Source organism: Colias croceus, chromosome 13 (genome assembly GCF_905220415.1).
Source record: "Colias croceus chromosome 13, ilColCroc2.1".
Classification (NCBI taxonomy): Eukaryota; Metazoa; Arthropoda; class Insecta; order Lepidoptera; family Pieridae; genus Colias; species Colias croceus.
Genome location: NC_059549.1, coordinates 10,416,280 through 10,434,809, shown reverse-complemented (window position 1 = coordinate 10,434,809; position 18,530 = coordinate 10,416,280). Strand labels below are relative to the sequence as shown.

The window sequence follows — 18,530 nt, the reverse complement described above, 5'->3', positions numbered from 1 at the left end:
TCAGCTATTTTCAAAGACTTGTTTCTCCACCTGAAGTGGCAATATGGCTCGCGGTTTCGACAATGTGCGTTAAGAACCGCTTTGGATTCATAAAGCCGCCCGTTTGGCGGACACCAAACGTTTTCAATGCGTCCTTGGCCTGTAAAATTTGCGGTACATGTAAATATAGGTATGGTGAATGACTGTCTTCCTCTCATTAGTAGTGAACACGCATGTCTATTCAATACACTTTTGGTTGCTATTGTTACTATTCATCGTTTTCTTGTGAATTCTGCCATGTTTCATATTGAAGGTACAAATTCAAGTTAAACTTCCTGACACGATATTATGTTAATCGCCCTTTCCAGTCGAATTACGTTTGATGCATTCTACCTATGATATATAAAAGAGCTAGATACGTTACCCGCTCTCTATTTTGGCAAGAAAAAACTCGGCTAAGTGCCCGAGTTTCACTTAGTCACGCACCATTCAGCGTCGTGGCTGGACGTTCTTTTTATATTTTAATCGGCAGTTGTTATTACGAAGTACATGAATGAGACATGTATTATGTCTCGTGCGTGAGAGTGAAAGAGAGAACAACTGTATTTGTGATAATGCGTTAGTAAGTAGGTATGTATTAATTACGCTGTTTTTTAGTGCAATGATGTTGGCGTATGCCGCGTCTACTAGTATAATAGGTCATTGCATTCTACGATCTACATTATACATGACATAGTTACGTAAACACTATTTAGAATATTCTTCTAGATCTCTCTTATACGGACCTAAAGCAATTATGCTGGGAGACCGGATCTCCAACTCAATGTGTTCAGGAAAGGCTATACCGATCCCTCTGTGGACAACGTTTTAATAATATATCCTGTATATATATACAGTAAACTAGTCTTATCCCGCCTAGATAAAGTGAGAATTTATTTAACTGCACCGTCAGACTGATCAGCCCGATGTATTGCAGAAGATGAGTATTTGCAAATAGTTAACATGTCTTGCAGTTCTTCTGTTCTTGAAGATTAAGCAAAAATTTGGTACATCGTTAGTATTTTGAAAAAATCTTATGAAAGTATAACAAACAAGCTCAATAAACATCTAAACGCTGTTCAGTTTTTATTGGCTCTTCACATTTTTTATAACATATTTTTACAATTTCAATCATGTCATCTGCAGGCCTTCCTTTATTATTATTTACCGTATTTACAACTACTGTATCCAATGTTATTTATAACTATTTTAGAGCCAAGCCACTACCTAATACATAAGTTGTGCTCCTGGGTAGCAGGTGGCCCCAGTATATCGTGGTAGAAGTTTTTCACCGCTTCTCTTTACCCAACCGTATTTTGTGGCTTGCTAGTCCACAATTCGAATATTTAGAAATATATTTTGCTGACGATATATTTTGCTCTCTCACAAGTGAGAGAGAACAATACAGGAACTAGTTTAATATACTGGCTGTGCTATTCAGCAACTTTTTTCCTTCCGAAAACATCTTTATTTAGTCAAGTTGAAAATAGCATGCGACATATCAGATAATATTAATAGATTTTATTAAGCCCCCGTCTCATTATGTATTTATGGTTATATATTAAATCGAATCTCGTACATACAATTTCGTGGTTCGAAGAGCTGAAATCTAATCTCATTTGACGTGACTCCTAATACTTCAGAACTTACGTAATATCCTACCTCAAACGGGTATATTTGATTTATTCATACTACACAACGTCGAACTCTAAAATTACTCGCCGAGTTGATTTTAAGAACTGTTAAATCGATTCCAAAAGTTGTTCCTACACGAAGACTCTGAAAGAAAGAATTCGAATCACTTTTAAGTAGTTTCGTAGTTCACTTTTACATTTCGTTCACTGTTCAATGTTTTTTGTGAATGTTAAATTTATAAGCGGTAATCGTGTCATGTTGATTTGTATTTCCGATTAAAACGAAGCCGACCATTTAAAAGTTTACATTAACGGAAACAAATGGACTATACCTACAAATTACCTTGTAACTGTTTAATATTGTTTACGGGCTGATTTTCGGCGCATAAAGGACACAATATTTATGTGCACACAGTACCCGATAGCGCGGAAATTTGGAAAGCAGCCATGCTGGGGTGCGTATCGAGGCATTTGTGATTACGCCGATTTTAAGATTTCAAACTGTTAGATATAATATTTTAGGTTACGTGTTAGGAACGGGATCACCAATTCGGTACTTTTGATTATACTATAATTTAAAATAATTTATCTAGACACGCGGCAGCGTGTCAAGCCGAGTTCAAGCGAAGAGAACTGGCGAGCAGCAGCCGTGTGTATATTTACACGAACCATTTCGAGCCACTTTTCACCCCCTTATAACTCGAAAACTATTTAAGTTATATAAACCAAATTTGGTACATATCAAGAGGACCTCAAGATAAACAAGAACCTTAAATTTCATAAATACAGATTAAACAGTTGCGTAGATATTAATATCCAAAAATCGCAATTTTTAAGACTGACTGACTTATAGACATATACAAAACCTAACCCACTTCCAGATGACCTAGAAAGTTCAAATTTTGTAATCAACTAGGTAATAGTGAGTGTACAAAGGAAAAAATCAGAAAATACTGAATTTATTTGTATTTATTTTTTTTTTCAATGACATAAATTTTGTTTGTATGGAAAAATGGAAAAGTTTAAAAAAATAGAAAATAGTATATTCACCTTACTAGTCTTAAAAAATAGATCAAAACTAATCAGTGGCCGAAAAAAATTTTGAAATCCATCAATAAATGACTGAGATATAGATTATTGAAGTTTACAAATTTTAGGACGAAACATCTGTAGATTCGAAGCGCCTCTGACATCACACTCACTCGCGCTAGTATCGCTAGGGCGGATTACTTCGATTGCATGATTTCTTTATTCAAAACTGTTATTAAACGTAAAATAAAAGAAAATTGTAATAAAAATATTGCTCATACAGTTAAAAATAATATTATATAATTTTACATACATATTCACATTTATTTATTCTTTATTTAGTTTTAATTTCAGTGTAATGGAAGAAGGCTTCGTCAAAGGTCGAAATGATTTAATTTGCGTAATATTATTATGAGTGAAACATCTTTAGGCGCGTTTAGAGTAAAATTTCAAGATCGCGTCATGGCAATACCGTAACGTCATGGAGTAAGGCGACGATTCTTCTACAACGATCTTTGCATCTTGGTAATAGTGTGTGTACAAATTCACGCTGGATGTTTAGAAAATCATGTAATCTTTTAAACAGAAAACGAGTTTAAAAAATTGCAGATAATGACGGGGCAATGTGCGCTGACATTCATAACATACAAGAAAATATAGAAAATACTAAACAAACCATACAGAGAAACCGCAAGAAAAAAAAAACGTATATAAAAAGTATTATATTTATAAAGTAAATCAAATTTGCAGAGTAATTTTCTGTACAAAAAGTAATGATATCCCACCAAAAACATAAATGTAAAAATTGGAGCCGAGTTCAATCGTTGACTTAATTTGCCAAAAAAAGAAATGAGATCTAAATGTGTGCCAAGTTCTGCAGACAGTCCAGAAATTTATTTACAAAGATGTATTAAGTTCTTAGGTTGACTGAAAACTCAATTGTTTTATTTTCCCTTAGAGAACAATGTTTATTCCAAAATATAACTTTTTTAATTTGAATAATATAATTATTTTCACAAAGCAAACAACTAATGACCTATTGAACCCCATAATTTGATGAGGCTAGTTTTACATACTGTTTATATTTTGTGAGGTTCTAAAAACCCACTCCGACGGGCGGAGGTATGGCTTGAAGGCATGCTATGCAATAGCTTTACCGCGGCAGTCCCCGAGTGCCACACGTCTTTTTTTTTCTTCGTCTCAACCGGGAATCGAACCCAAGAACCTTTGGGTTCTACGCTCACGCGTCAACCACTGTACCAAGGAGGCGGTCACTTGGTAACATAGCGTAAGATATATTAGTGGTTCATTAATAGGTACGATAAACTTGAATAGGTATGCCAAGATGTAAGAGGTATTTAATTTTCATGTGTCTACCAATTTTTATGTTAACATAGCCACGTGAAGACAAATCATACATAAACGGTATTAAGTAATGCGAATACATCATCATCATCATCATCAGCCCATGATTGTCCACTGCTGGACTTAGGCCTCAGTTATGGCACACCATTGAGCCCGGTCATTCGCTCGTAATGCATATTAGTTACATTGCAATTCAAAAGATCTTTAATTACTGATAAAAATGCATGTTTAAATATCCTTAAATATTAACATAGAAAAATAGAGAAGATAAGCAGCGAAACGTATATTACCTACTGACAAGAGAGCCTGTTTAAAATTTATTAAATATAAATTCATAAATGTAGGCTAGTGAGATAACTAGTGAATAAACATGCTTGTTTTTATTTAATCTCCTGAGATAAACCGTCATGCAGCTGCTACATTTAAAGGGTTTTATTTCATTTAAAATAACTTCAATTATACTCTCCTATTTTAAAAGGCACCGGTTATATTTACAAAGTCAATCCAATCCGATGGAAAGCGAACGCAAAACAAACAACTTTAGGTGCAGTTCTGTTGAATTAATTTCTGAATCGGCAATGGGTATTTATTCTATATCTTTTCAAAATAATAATAAATTCTGCGTTTTAGTTATTTACCGTATACATTTAATTTCATTCATTATATAAATGATTTTCAAAAATCTAAATGATTTTGTATTACCATCTTCTTTTGAATCTGTATTAGCGTTTCGATTTGAATTTAGTCTATAATTAGTGACAAATCAATTATCAATGCTGTGTGGATTAGCAATTATCTGGTACGACTATCCGATCATATGATAATACAATCGACCAGATGGAAAAGCTCACAATATCGTTCACTAATAATCGAGATGAGCGCTAATTACTTGCTAAATCAGCTATTATTTAAGATTCCGTGCACTAATTGGAGTTCCGTGATTTCGTTCCATATAATATATCTATTATACGTTGCATTTTTGTACACAAATGAACACGCGTCAGGGTCAAGCGGCCAGGGCATAGATAAAAAAAAATGTAAGAATTTAAATTTGGAACGTTTGTGTTATGTTTGAATTTGGAACGTTTGTATTTATAGATTGTATCTTCACTCGGTTACGGGGTCGTAATTTCATGGCGCGTGTACATTTGCAAGAATTTGTCCTGCGGATCTTGTTATGCAACGTCTTTGATTACATTTCTCCTGTACGTTTCTGAGTGAGCATATAAGATTACGCTTCATGTATATTGTAGGTATCTTGGAATTTTATGCTGATTATTTTTTTTGTGAGTACACGTTTAAATTTGTCATATGAAAAATTGAATACATTTTGATTATAAAAGAGTTTAATAAAAGTAGGTATCTGTGTGATAAAATTTGCTAAGGAGCGTCGTAAAAAATATTCTTCGTTTTATGGACCCATAAAATATACCGACCATAAACGTAAGCTTAAATAATAAGGACCCGAATTGGTCCCACGATCTCAAAGCGATGCCTGTTGCTAACCTCATACCCAATCTTGACACACCATTAATATAAGTTTTCATCATTAAAACTTCTCACGACATATCCGATTACCACAGTTATCAAACAACACGTTTAAATCCGCACACATTCACAAAATATAAAACCTTTATCGACACATTGTGTTCACTGGCTGAAATTAAAAAACGAAACAATTGTCCTTTATTTTTTATCTGTAATTTCAAAATTGGAATGTTAGATAGCGCGAGGCGGGCGGCCGGCGCGGCCTTCCCGCTGATCTGACGCCCCCGCTCGTGTGGTGAGCGGTCTGACGGACCGAGCGCAGCCTTACTTACACATACAAGTAATCAACTTCATCTAGGCTAGGTTTGTTTTCAACTCTACTTGTGCGAGGGTTGGCGAAAGTTCGCCATGCGTGCTAAGCTCCACGTCCGAGCTGCAGATCTAGGATAAGTAAGGTCATCGATGCGTTGCTTTAAATGTGCCTCCCTTTAAGTAATATATTTTATAAACTTTTATGAAAGTTTCACTTAGATTAGATCTGAACTAGTATACCTACCTTCAAAATACTTCAGACGTTATCCATTGTTCTTTTTGAACTTGTATTATGCATTCACATAATAGATACCGACCGATATAAGTTTTATATCATATCCTACAAATATTATAAAGGCGAAAGTTTGTGAGGATGTGTGTGTGTGTTTGTTACTCTTTCAAGCAATGACTACTGAACCGATTACAATTAAATTATTAATAGCACACATACAGAGGGTAACTTGGATTAACACATAGGATAGGTTTTATCCCGGAAATCTCACGGGAACGGGAACTATGCGGGTTTTCCTTTGAAAACTCGGGCGAAGCCGCGGGCGGAAGGCTAGTTAAATCTATATGTTAAAACACACATTATTCTACTTTCTCAATACTAACTTGCAGTTAGAGAGCATGATCTATTTAAAATGAATTTTAATAACTAATATTCACAGTCATAAAGTTATTAGAAAAACCATTCACGCGCAAAACTTGACTTATAACATAGCGAAGGAAAGTAGGTAATACTTTTTACAGTTTCGTAATATTCGCAGCGGAGGTGTAAAATAAACAAGAGAAACATTTTTTATTAACAGGTTCATTTCAGAAGGAAGGTTTTAATTTAACCTTTCACGTTTTGACATCGATATTGTATTTTTATGGTAACGAAAACGACGTTATATTCATTAATTTATGATAAAAAAAAACAAACGCTAAATTGAGTTAATCACAAAGTTTTAGATCCAAAGAAAATGCAATAACATTTTATTAAAAAACTTTACAATTAAAGAGATACGTACTAAAATATGCAATTTACTTATAATGTATTTGGATATAATCAATATCAGGCATCACATCATCGAAAGAGAAGAGCTTAGGGAAAACTGCATCGTTAAATAATAATTTAATTTTAGCAAGAATCAACATTTAAATGACAAAAAATGATATTATGTTGGCTGTTCCTTAAATAATAATCATTCTTATTGAGTTCAAGAAGTAACTAAGTATTTAATTATTCCAAAAAGTATGTAACTATTCCCGTTATACCGCACCTTCACATGTCTTCTGAATTCGCCTATCCAATTCTATATGTCTAAACTCTTAACCCAGCAAGTGAATAAATTACTCCTTTGAATGTCATCTCAGGTATAATTGTTCACCGATCCGTGTGACGTCGGCATTTGATTAATTCACGTCAAGGTACACTCTGGAGACAATTATATAGCTGGATTGGAGACAATTATAAGGGTGCTTGTTGGTGATCAAATGAGCTTCCTTTGATTATCTTTTCGTGGCAGTTGCAAGGGGCATTGATAACGCGCTGAATGCAAAGGCAAAAATGCATTCAGTTGTTCATGCCAGTATCTTACTGTTATAATTAATCGATATCACATATTTTCCGGAAATACTCTTTCATTCATTGCAACCAATATCCAATTTTTTTTTCTTTTCCGACTTTTTTATCAAGATGTCCATAAAGTTTAATGGTAAGTATCCGAAGTGGTAATGGTAAGTATCCCAGTATATTTGGTGTTCAAAGCTTCTAACATAAACTAAAATTTACAATAAAATGACATTATTTATTTCATCTACGGCCGATACCCTTTATAAACAGAAAATCACGGTCACAAGCAGCTATAAACTAATCACCCTGCACACCACGAACGCTTACATTTGATTACAAATGAAACGTTCGGCGGCGGGCGTGCAACAAAGTGAACTTGCACCAATTTGTTGATCTCGCTGTAAGCTCGCTTGAGCTAATGTATCATTTTAATCACTTTCGAACTGCAAGCAGCAACATAGCATCAAAGTGTGTGTCGTAGTTGAACATGAGATTCTATTTATTTTTATCCGACTTCAATAAAAAGGAGGCAATTCACTTAGGAGGATGAAGGTTATTTTATAAAATTGTTGTGTTCTGATCTATCAGCGCTATCGTCATTTGTGACATTCGTCATTCCACTTCGGTATCACTTTTAAGAACTTACAGATTCCTTTAAACGAGCAATTCTTGTATACCTATACCCATACCATATCTATAATCCAAATTGTCTATCCATTGTCTACTTCATAGGTATAAACTGTATACACTCTACTATATAGCTATAAAACTGCTCTACCATTTGCAGGCCGGCTAAAACTCGGACAAAAAGTTAAACGCCAATAAAAGTCCTTCCAGAGTTGAGAGCGATGTGCCGAATCGTTGACGCGGACACGCGTGCCGAATACTTTCATTTGGAATGGCATACTTTCCGTTTCTACTATTTACTTTGAACGCATCACAATTTTATAGCATAAAGCCATTTCTATGAACATTTTCAAGCTTGAATCGAAAAGGATCTTTACCTACATTCTCTAATTCTAAATACAAAACACAAGAGAAACACAGAACTAATGATAACATTATTTTTCAAGTCATCTTTCACATACAAAAACGTTGCTTACAAAGTTACCGAATTCTTTAATTTAAATAAATGGTTACTTCTTAAAATCGCTCCCGCTTTCGCTCCCGCTACCGCTCATCACGTTAACCACAGAGCACACGCGACAAGCGGTGAAGTTTAATTGCATTCCCACCAGCGGCAATCCACACATCGGGACCGCTCTCAAATACATCTATAGTCCTTTCCACCTAAGATGATTTCTGTGACACATCGATTTTTGACACGTGTAGAGATGTCTATACTGAAATCGTATCAATTGTTTCCGATAATCGATAATATTTTATATGGAAATGAAATCGATTTGAATAAAGTACCAAAATCAACCAAAATTAGTTTTTTCGGCATTTCGCCAACAATTAACTAAGGAAACTTAGCAAACAACAGCAAAAAAAAAGTCAACAATAACAATTAGTAACAATAACAGAATACCACGTAAAGTATCAAATATCAATATAAAAATGCAACTTGTATACAAGGCTGACGCACTCGTACAGACGATTGACTCGAATTGACAAATGATCACAAGATGGGCGCCGATTATATGATTTCCAACTCTATGATTTTTCAACGATCCATTTCATGTACACGAATTGCGTAGGCATTATATTTTTGTGTTATTTTATTTTATTTTTCATTATATTAAACTCAACAATACTGTTTTTGATTTATAAGCTTAAGATGTTTCATTTTTATATTTTTGGTAATAATGCCGCCATAAAATAAAAATATTATGCACTAAAATTATTTTACATAAAATACGTAATTCGGAACACGACGAAGTGTCACAGGAATCATCATAGGTGAAAAGGACTATAATTATGGTTTGACACTGACGCGGACGCTGTAACATGTCTCAAGTATGCGCCTGTCAGTGTGCGTCACATTGTTTGTGTGTTCATTGCTTTATAAGAAAGAAAATAGTCTGTCAATGAGCATTTAACAACACATGAAATAAGAGTAGGTAATATAGGAAGCAAACACAACTTATATTATAGTATCTATAAAAATGTGTAATAGTTTGTGCAGGATAGGGCAATTGCTCACGTTAACAAAAAAAAGAGTCAGAACATCAGTGGTCTTATTAGCTTCAGCTGTAAAGTGGTTCCCATGTAGAGCTTTTAGTTATACAAATCTCGTGAACTCGAGCTCAAGAAAATTTTGACTGGACGAAGAATGTACAGCTCGTTATTTGAAATTCAACTTCTAACAACCCTCCTACCATACATACTGGCCATGGATGCTATTGAAATGAATACTGAACTATATACTTATTAAGTACGCAAATGTCAAATTACCGTCTTTGATATGATAATTTTTGTAACTTTGTTAACGCTTGTATCACGCTTGTATTATTGTGAATAATTAGTTTATATTACATAGTGGGAAGATATTATCGTCTAAGATACAGGCTCGGCCTAGTTTAGACGATAATGTCCATAGTTTTAAGTATTGTGTTTATATAAATTGAGTGGCATACACAGTGTAATTGAAGGTATGGATAAATAAAGATTTTTATTATTTATTTATTATTATTTATATATAATACCTTCTACTTTATTTTACAATTTCCATGTAATAACGGCTCTTCCCTTAGATAATAAACGTAACTTATAAGGAAGATAACGGTTGGAATCATTATTAAAAAAATAAAAGTTCTAAACTATGTTCTAACTATCTCGTGAGCCGCTACTTTTTATGAAGATCGATTTTTGTAGCAAAATTTTATAGAAAAAATTATAAATTCGAAGAAACTTTTTGATTGTAAAAGTTAATAAGCTCATCAGAGTTGGTGCTTTTTAGATTCAGAACGAAACTACAAAACAAAGTTATAGAATACAAGTTTTAACAGTAAGTTTACATTAAAACTTGATGCAAGAATATATTATTTTTTCCTAGTAGGTATACCTCTTTGCCTTTTATGCGATGATACTACGAAAAACATATTTATTTTCCATTCTTCTATACAAAATAAAATTTAGAATATTCTACTCATTTATAACTACCCTACCTAATGTACCTCCTACAGTGCATTGTTTACAAAACAATTTTAATAACGACAGATATTATCACAGATCCAGAATTCCACATCAAATATCTTCTATGTAATATGTGTCAGACACGAAGGCGAAGGTCACAGAACGTCGAAATTGTTCTTTCAAGAGCAACAAACGTGCGTTCGTAAAAACGTACTCGTCGCGGGTTTTTATGTGTTGAGCTCGTGCCTCCCAGCATTACATAATGGGCCGTAGACTTACTTCTTTACTGCGACATTGTCTCGATAGAAGACACGCTTGGGCTTGTATGATGTTATTGCATGCAATCGGTGTATGAGCATGATATTGCTATCAATATGGCTACATCAAATTCATAAAGATCCAATATAAGGCTGGCTGACAGTAAATGAACTAATATCTTAAAGATACCCATGAATTGAGGAAAGTTACTCTGTTGTTTTTGATAGATTAATACGTGGTATTAAAAGTTTAATAAATCCAGAAGTTTTTAAATGCCTTTATCTGGACATACTATACCTGTAAGTATTCTGATAATAGGTATAGAGATGTCGTCGGTATTAAAAGAAAACTAAAGTATCAGTAAATTTTAACCCACGTCCATCTAACAGTAGCCTAATACTTTGACATACTTTCTGCACGAAAGTCGGGAATTTCCATCGATCATTTACTAGATTACTGTCTGTATCAGCGTGGATATCGCGAAACTTACAAATTTATAGTCAAGTATCGCGAAACTTACAAATTTATAGTCAAGTAAAAAGTAAACTAGCAAAAAGTGTATGATATAATATCCCTGATAGCCAATGTAATACTCTTTTATGTTTATCTCCATACGTTAATAATAATAATAATAAAGGCGTAGGGATGTGACGACCCCATCGCCCCCGGTTGGCATATCTACAATAGATATCCCAACCGTGCAGTCAGTCACCCCGCAGGGCACCTTGTGGCGAGGTGTTGGGGAGTAGCGACCCCGCGGGAACCGAGCGCTCCCGGGGGAGGTCCCTGTCCTCACCTCTGGGCTGTCCCGGTGGCAGTTCGGAGTGAACAATGACGAGGTTCAGGATCCCCCACCTCTGGCTTGCCTTTGTTGGCCGTCCAGAGTGGAGCCGCTAGAGCTATATGCTCGGGGGTGGAAGTGTCTAATGGCGTAATAGCGGGGAAACCCGCTCCGGGCCCGCGGGCTCGCGATGGTGAAACCGGTGCCGCACCTCTCTACACCCCCAGCCGTTCAGCTGATGTTGCCCCCTTGTTGCCATTATCGGTAACCTTTTTGGGAGCCCATCGACCGAACTGGCGAGTCACCGTCTGCCATAATTTTCAATTTTTAATATTGAAAAGGCAGACGTCCATAGCCCCCATAGACCCAATATACCAGTCCATCTAACACCCCCTTCCATAACCCAGTTTTATTCATTTCCATTTTTCTGCAATAGTCCTACATTGGCCGCGGACTGCCCAGGGCTGTATCTCTATAGTGCAGCCATGGGCAGGCTGCGGCTGGTGTCCCACTACACATTAAATTCTCTAAAGGGCCTCTGCGTGTTGGACCTGTGTCCCCACGTAAGCCTTCCAAAGGACCGGGTATCATCCTTACGGCGATACCCGTGTATTATGGAGAGAGACATAATAATAATAGACGGGCATTTCTCCGCAACTCGACGTCAAGCGCCTATTTTGCGTGAGAGAGGGAGGTGGGGGAAACCAGCTAAAACTGAAACCACCCGAGCTCCTCCATGAAGCCAAGCAGCTTGTGAGGGCTGCCAAAGGCTTCGGGGAGGGACCCAGGAGACCCCAGGTGTCTTGCCCTGTACTCCGCAACCCCCTTACATTCCATGATGACGTGGGCTGCCGTTTCCTCGGTCGCCATGCAAGCTCTGCATAGCGGACTGTCTGTGATCCCTAGATTGAAGAGATGTTTGTTAAAGGGGCCGTGCCCTGTGAGGGTCCCTGTTATTACGCGTAGTTGCACTCTACGTAGGTTGAGAAGCCGACGTGCAAGTCTCGAGTCAATGTCCGGTAGGGCTTCTCTGGCTTGCTTGCAGTCAGATCTGCTTGACCATTCTGCTCTCTCTCCATACGTTATTACGCGGAAGGGTGTCAGTAGCTCACAATAATTATTCTCCATTTACCTTATTCTCCATCGACTCGTTTTCATCCGTATTTTTAACATAATTTTATTGGCATTCTTTTGAGTTAGGTATTATTTTTTAATATCGTTCTTTTACTTCTCATTGATATTCTTTACATTTCAAACAAATGATATTGTAAATTAAAGGTATACTTCATTGCCCTTTCAAGGTATTATATCGAGGTATTACCAAAACACTTCTTAACCACTTTAAATTTCCCAAACACGGCAAGCATAGCAGTTAATAGTTGCATGTTAATAGTTTTACAAAACTTAATGTATTTCGAGATTGAATTAATAATTATTGTTTTAATATTCATAAGTTTCGCGAAGTTATTACCAAGTTTCAGATAAAACAACCGAACGAGGTATGAGATGAATCTTTCTCACGTAAACAACGTTTAAGAGGTATTATTCCGAAAACTAATTAAATTTTAAGAAGATATCACTAATCTTTCGAGAAGTATAGAATTATTACGTTAATCAAGGGTTTCAAAAACAGTCTTCCTCATATTGAATAAGTTAAAGTTCATAAATGTTGCAGTACCTACCTAGTACTTTAAGTTAGTTTTAATCGAAAAGACTTTGGTCTGAATTAAAAATTTACGCTTCAATTTATAGCTATTGAAGTTTATTGCTTTAACAATTATACAATAACTTAAAAACTAACAACAGCCAACATTACCGAATAACCAAGTCAGTCCGGCACCTGCAGTGTTAAACTTCTTTCATAATTTTCACCGTTTCCCGCCCCACGGCCATGTTACTACGTGCCTGGACTACTACTCTATTCCTTATGCCTCTATGATCGGATCGTCTGTGGTCCCGTATTGTTACGTCACTTCCGACTCACTTGCTCTGGATGCAATCTTTAGCAGTAGGTATTGATGGACAGAGACGGATTCGTTTCGTATTAAGAAAGGTGCTGTTATTTTTTCTTCAATTAGACAGCAGCGCGGCATACATTTACAATGAAATAATCAGTGCATTTTGACTAGTATCAAATGGACAAAAAAAACTTAATCAGATACAGAGTGTGATTGAATATTTTTTTTTTATTTGCGTGTCGTATTACGCGATTGATGACTATGAGTTTATTGTTGTTGTCATGGTTTGTTTCTGGTAAATAAGTCGTTTATTATCACGTGCTCAACCATCCCCACAGTTTTAGACCCAACTTTCTTTATGCTTTCTTGATACGACGCTCACAGCTGTTACACGCTTTTCTGACATAACGTACGTATGAATTCGCTTACAAGCAGCAGCAGTTTATTAACCATTAGTGCTACAAAATACCTACTTTCAATTACTATGTAATAATGATGATTGATAAGTAAAGCCTTACGAACGCGATATTAATTCTGTCATACTGATTCAAGGGATTAGTTATAATTTATTCACCTTCCGAAAGCTTTTACTTAGGGTTATGTTAATATTTTTGTTAGTAAAGCTTTCAGGTTTCTAAGAAACATCTACGTCCTTCTTTGAAGGTATGATTAAATATGTATAGGATACATATAGATGTATATTCCAAAACGCTTTTTGAACACGTCATTGAAATGATGAATATTTAATTGATATTCAATCGAATTAAGTTATTTATTATCCAATCGATTCATCTTCAATACACTATCAGGTGTTGGTGTTTTTAATTAATAAAATAAATAAATAAATAAATCATTTTATTTTTTCCTCAACAAACTTATAACTAAATTAACAGAAGTACAAGTAAACATAAACTAAGAGGACTGGTGTCTGCGATAGGCCGTAGCCTGTAGTGCAGATCGCCAGGCACTCCCCAATTCGAACCGCTTCAATTTTGCGAAGTACATCGATTAGAGGATTAATTCATATTCATATACAAGTAAAACAATTAAATTTATACAAAATTTAGGATATCCAGCACATTTACCAATGTTTATACATGACTTCGATAAATAAATATTCCCACCCAAGGAAATAGCGCTCAGTCCGGCCCTGTACACATTCCCAAGTAATTAAATTAACGTTTAATATAACGTTCTCGTATCATTAGACTCGACTTGAACCCCGCCCGCTGTTCGCTGAACGAATGCTTTGAATAGATGTAATTACATTATGTTACAAATAAGTTTCTTGCTCGCATCTCTTTTCACAAATAATAGTGAAAAATATGTGTGGACTGTGGAGACTGGAGATAGAGGATAGCATCTCTGTATACTATTTAATAAATAATAATAAAAAAGAACACTTTGTTGTACAATGCACTGATATAAAATACAAAAACATACAAAAGGAATCTTCACCGTACAAATTGGCAGCATTATCGCTTTGAAGCGATTTCTTCCAGGCAACCTTGGGATATAGGAAAATGAAAAGATTGAAAAAATTTGAAGATATTTTGTTTTGGTAAATTAAACAAACTCGTCACACCATAAAGAGATTATTGTGTTCATCTTTCAGGATCTAAATCTAAATCGGGACATGAAAACTTGAACCGGGAGAATAGACAAAATAATTAGCTTGAAAACTATCACATCAACAAAAATAGACATTCACAATCAAAATAAGTCAGAACATTTAATTTGTAATGCTTCAGAAGCCGTACAGCTTGCTTGCAATTTGCGATAATATCTTATTCGACCAAATTGATACAATCAATATATACGTAGCTAGTGGAATTAATATATTATGTACTTACAATTTCTGTAGGTATTCAGTCGTCTAAATATATTGGAGAAATAAGGACGTTTCACGGTTCACTAGATTCAGCGCCATCTTACGCTTACGAAGCAAAGCTCGTCCTGTGCGACATTTCTCTTTATACGTGAAAAAAGGTCTATAAAACTTATGCACACCAGAACTAGAGAACCCTCTGTCGACCTGAATTGTAAATTTTTGAACATATTCTTCTCCATGGTGGAGATTTTGAGTGTTATATAATAACGATATTACTAAATTATAGTAGAGCCATTTTAATAGGCAACATTTGACAGTTCAACAAAATTCAACAACCTAACCTAGTAACGACGACATAGAATAACATGATATTTCGTTTTGTTAGAACTGCACATTTGCTTAACTTTTTTCAATTACGATTACATATTTATAATAATAATGACCGATACAAGTAATTTTAGGATTTGATTTTACTGATAAACCATTCTAAACAAAATAAACAATTTCTGATTTAAAGAACTGACGTCGCTACAATTTTGTGTCAATAAACCTTTTTTCTTTTTAAATACCAGAGACGTTACTCTAAAAATCGAAATCTGACATCTAGAATCGAATGCATTGATTACTTGGGAATAAAAATTATCATAAATTATTGACATGTGTTTCAAGTTCGATTGACAAATGTTTCAAGTCCGTATCGATTAATTCACTTTAATCGATGTTTTTAAGCAGTTTACCACCCTATGAAGATAAAATTGATAGACGTCAAATGTTGCCTATTAAATTGGCTCGACTTGAATTACCATTTAGGTATATAATTGCTCTATACTTTGCTACATTTCCTATTATAATAGAGCTGTTAGGCCGATACCATGATAACTGAATACAAAATAAGACAATAAAGATTTTGTATTAGCGCCACAATACAAGAGGTACAACATAGCACCAACAACTAACGGAAACGCAACAAACAAAGTAGGCGCAAATAAAATCAAACGGGGTGCAAATACTTTATTGCCAGCACAAACAAAATGACAAATCTTAATATATATAAATCTCGTGTCACAATGTTTGTCCTCGATGGACTCCTAAACCACTTAACCTATTATCATAAAATTCGCACACCATGTGCAGTTCGATCCAACTTGATAGATAGGATAGTTTAAATCTCAAATCGTTTTAGAGAAAGCGGGCAAAGCCGCGGGCGGTAAGCTAGTATTATATATATCTAGTTCTAGAAATGGGACATCACATGTCGATCAATAGCGGGCACAAATACAATTATAATCACGCTAGCGAAAACTTTTTAACCCGCGATCGTATCGTAATAAGTCCATTATATTATGGTTATAATGATCAATTAGACACGATTTTAGTTTTACCGGAACATCATATTTTATATAAATGCCTGTAAAATAACTTAGTAGGTAGGTACTGATAGATCTATAATATTTTAAATTTAATTATGTAAGAAAATTAAAAATTAACGAATAACCTATACGAGTTCATGTGTGCCAGAAAATGTTCCCAGTGAAATAACAACACTTATTTGTTAATACATAGGTACATTGAGGTCTCACTTCTTTGAGTTCTAGATCCAGCACAAACGCGAAACGTTGCAACGACTATTGAATACACAAAAAATTAAATATAAAACAGATTTCGAAAAGCTTTAATAGCATTAAAAATTCGCATTGTTCGCGTCAAAAGCGAATGTTTACTGTCAGAAAAAAACATCAGTGGATCAAATGCGAAAATTTCGCGAGCGGCTTATTTGTCGAGAATAATTTTTTGAGCGTCACAATGATCAACACTCGAAACTCCGTCGCATCGGGGGATAATTTTCAAAAATTCTCTCCTACCGTCATTCAGTAAATCGCGTAATTAACGTGTTCTGGACGGATTGAGCTGGAGGACGATTCACGTGCCTTTGACGACGTGAACGAACCTTCCTGGACTCGATTTAACTGCGAGGTAAATACCGGATTTAACTTGTTTAAAATTGAAACTTTTAATTGTGGATCTATGCAGATAGCTGTAGGTTTTTTATTTTATTATCGATGGAATCCATTATGCCTGGATCAAAATGCTATTAGCGAAGGATAGGAGTACCTATAAAATAATTAGGGTCGGAATGTGGTTAGGCATCAAGTATTCAATTAACTTTATTAATAGCATCTGATCAATTTCTCATGGTTAACTAACTCGAAGGAACTTAATGGGAAAATTATGAACTAGAGTTTCCAAGAGCTCCTGTAATTCAAAAGGAGTACATCATAAAATAAAGATTGTATGTTGGTCATCGGAAAATGACACTGGAAACTTGAAATCAAACAAATATGACAATAAGTAATACTTTATGTATGCCGAGTTCCTTGTAACAAAATTAAATTCTAATAAGAAAACAATACACCCATAAAAGCATACACATACATTGCAATGCAAGCTTGTTTGTTTGAAGTTCTCCAACAGTGAACTGTTAACTTAATTACCGCATGCAGTGAGTTAAGTTGAATCAACTTGGCTGCGGTTCTATTCGCTTGTTCTGTGCTTAAGGTCTCTGTAGAGAATTTAAGGCATTTCAAAAATAAACTAACTTAAAATAGTACTAAAAAAAAAATCAAAAATTGCTCTCCCAATAATAACAAGATGCTAAAGGAATTACATCAAGTGCATTATTATAATGCATTTATAGTTTTCTTAACTCAAACTATTCATGAATATTGTTTAACATTTTAACAATCAGTCAGTCAAAAGGTCCTTTACAAACAGTGTTGCTCAGTATCACCACCACTCGTGCGACACCCGCTAGTCGCACTAAAACGAACCGAATTGTTAAATCATCGAGCAATCATGGCGCAGCTGTAAAGTGATGTATTGAGGCTCGAGAGGCGCGGAAACAAAGACGCCGGGAACAAAGGTTACGCGGCCATTTCGACAGCACCAAACGTGCTGTGCGCATATTAACTGAAGCGAATACCATTCGATGTTCGCACGAAAATTCTGTGCTGTGTTCGTTGTTATTCTTGTTAGCAGTGGTAGTGGTAGGACAGCTTCAGCGTAGATAGGATTTTATCAACAGTTCAGACTTTTTTCAGATGTTTACATAAATTATTGCCAGTGCATACAAACAAATCAATCTTCACATTGAATGTAAAAACCGTTTATATAAAACTAATTTAAAAAAAAAATATAAATGGAATATATCAGGGAAATC

The 18,530-nt window shown here is 35.1% G+C and overlaps 1 protein-coding gene across 6 annotated transcripts in view; it reads right to left on the bottom strand.

Annotated features, from left to right (window-relative positions):
* Positions 1-18,530, bottom strand: part of LOC123696662 (liprin-alpha-2) — a 116,551-nt gene that overhangs the window by 59,055 nt on the left and 38,966 nt on the right. Inside the window, exon 1 of one of the 6 annotated variants that reach the window (XM_045643005.1) lies at positions 5,553-5,797. The exons of the other annotated variants lie outside the window; for them this stretch is intronic. The gene's annotated coding sequence lies outside the window, so the exon portion shown is untranslated. Of the gene's footprint in view, positions 1-5,552; positions 5,798-18,530 lie in introns of those variants that run through there. 6 annotated transcript variants of the gene reach the window in all.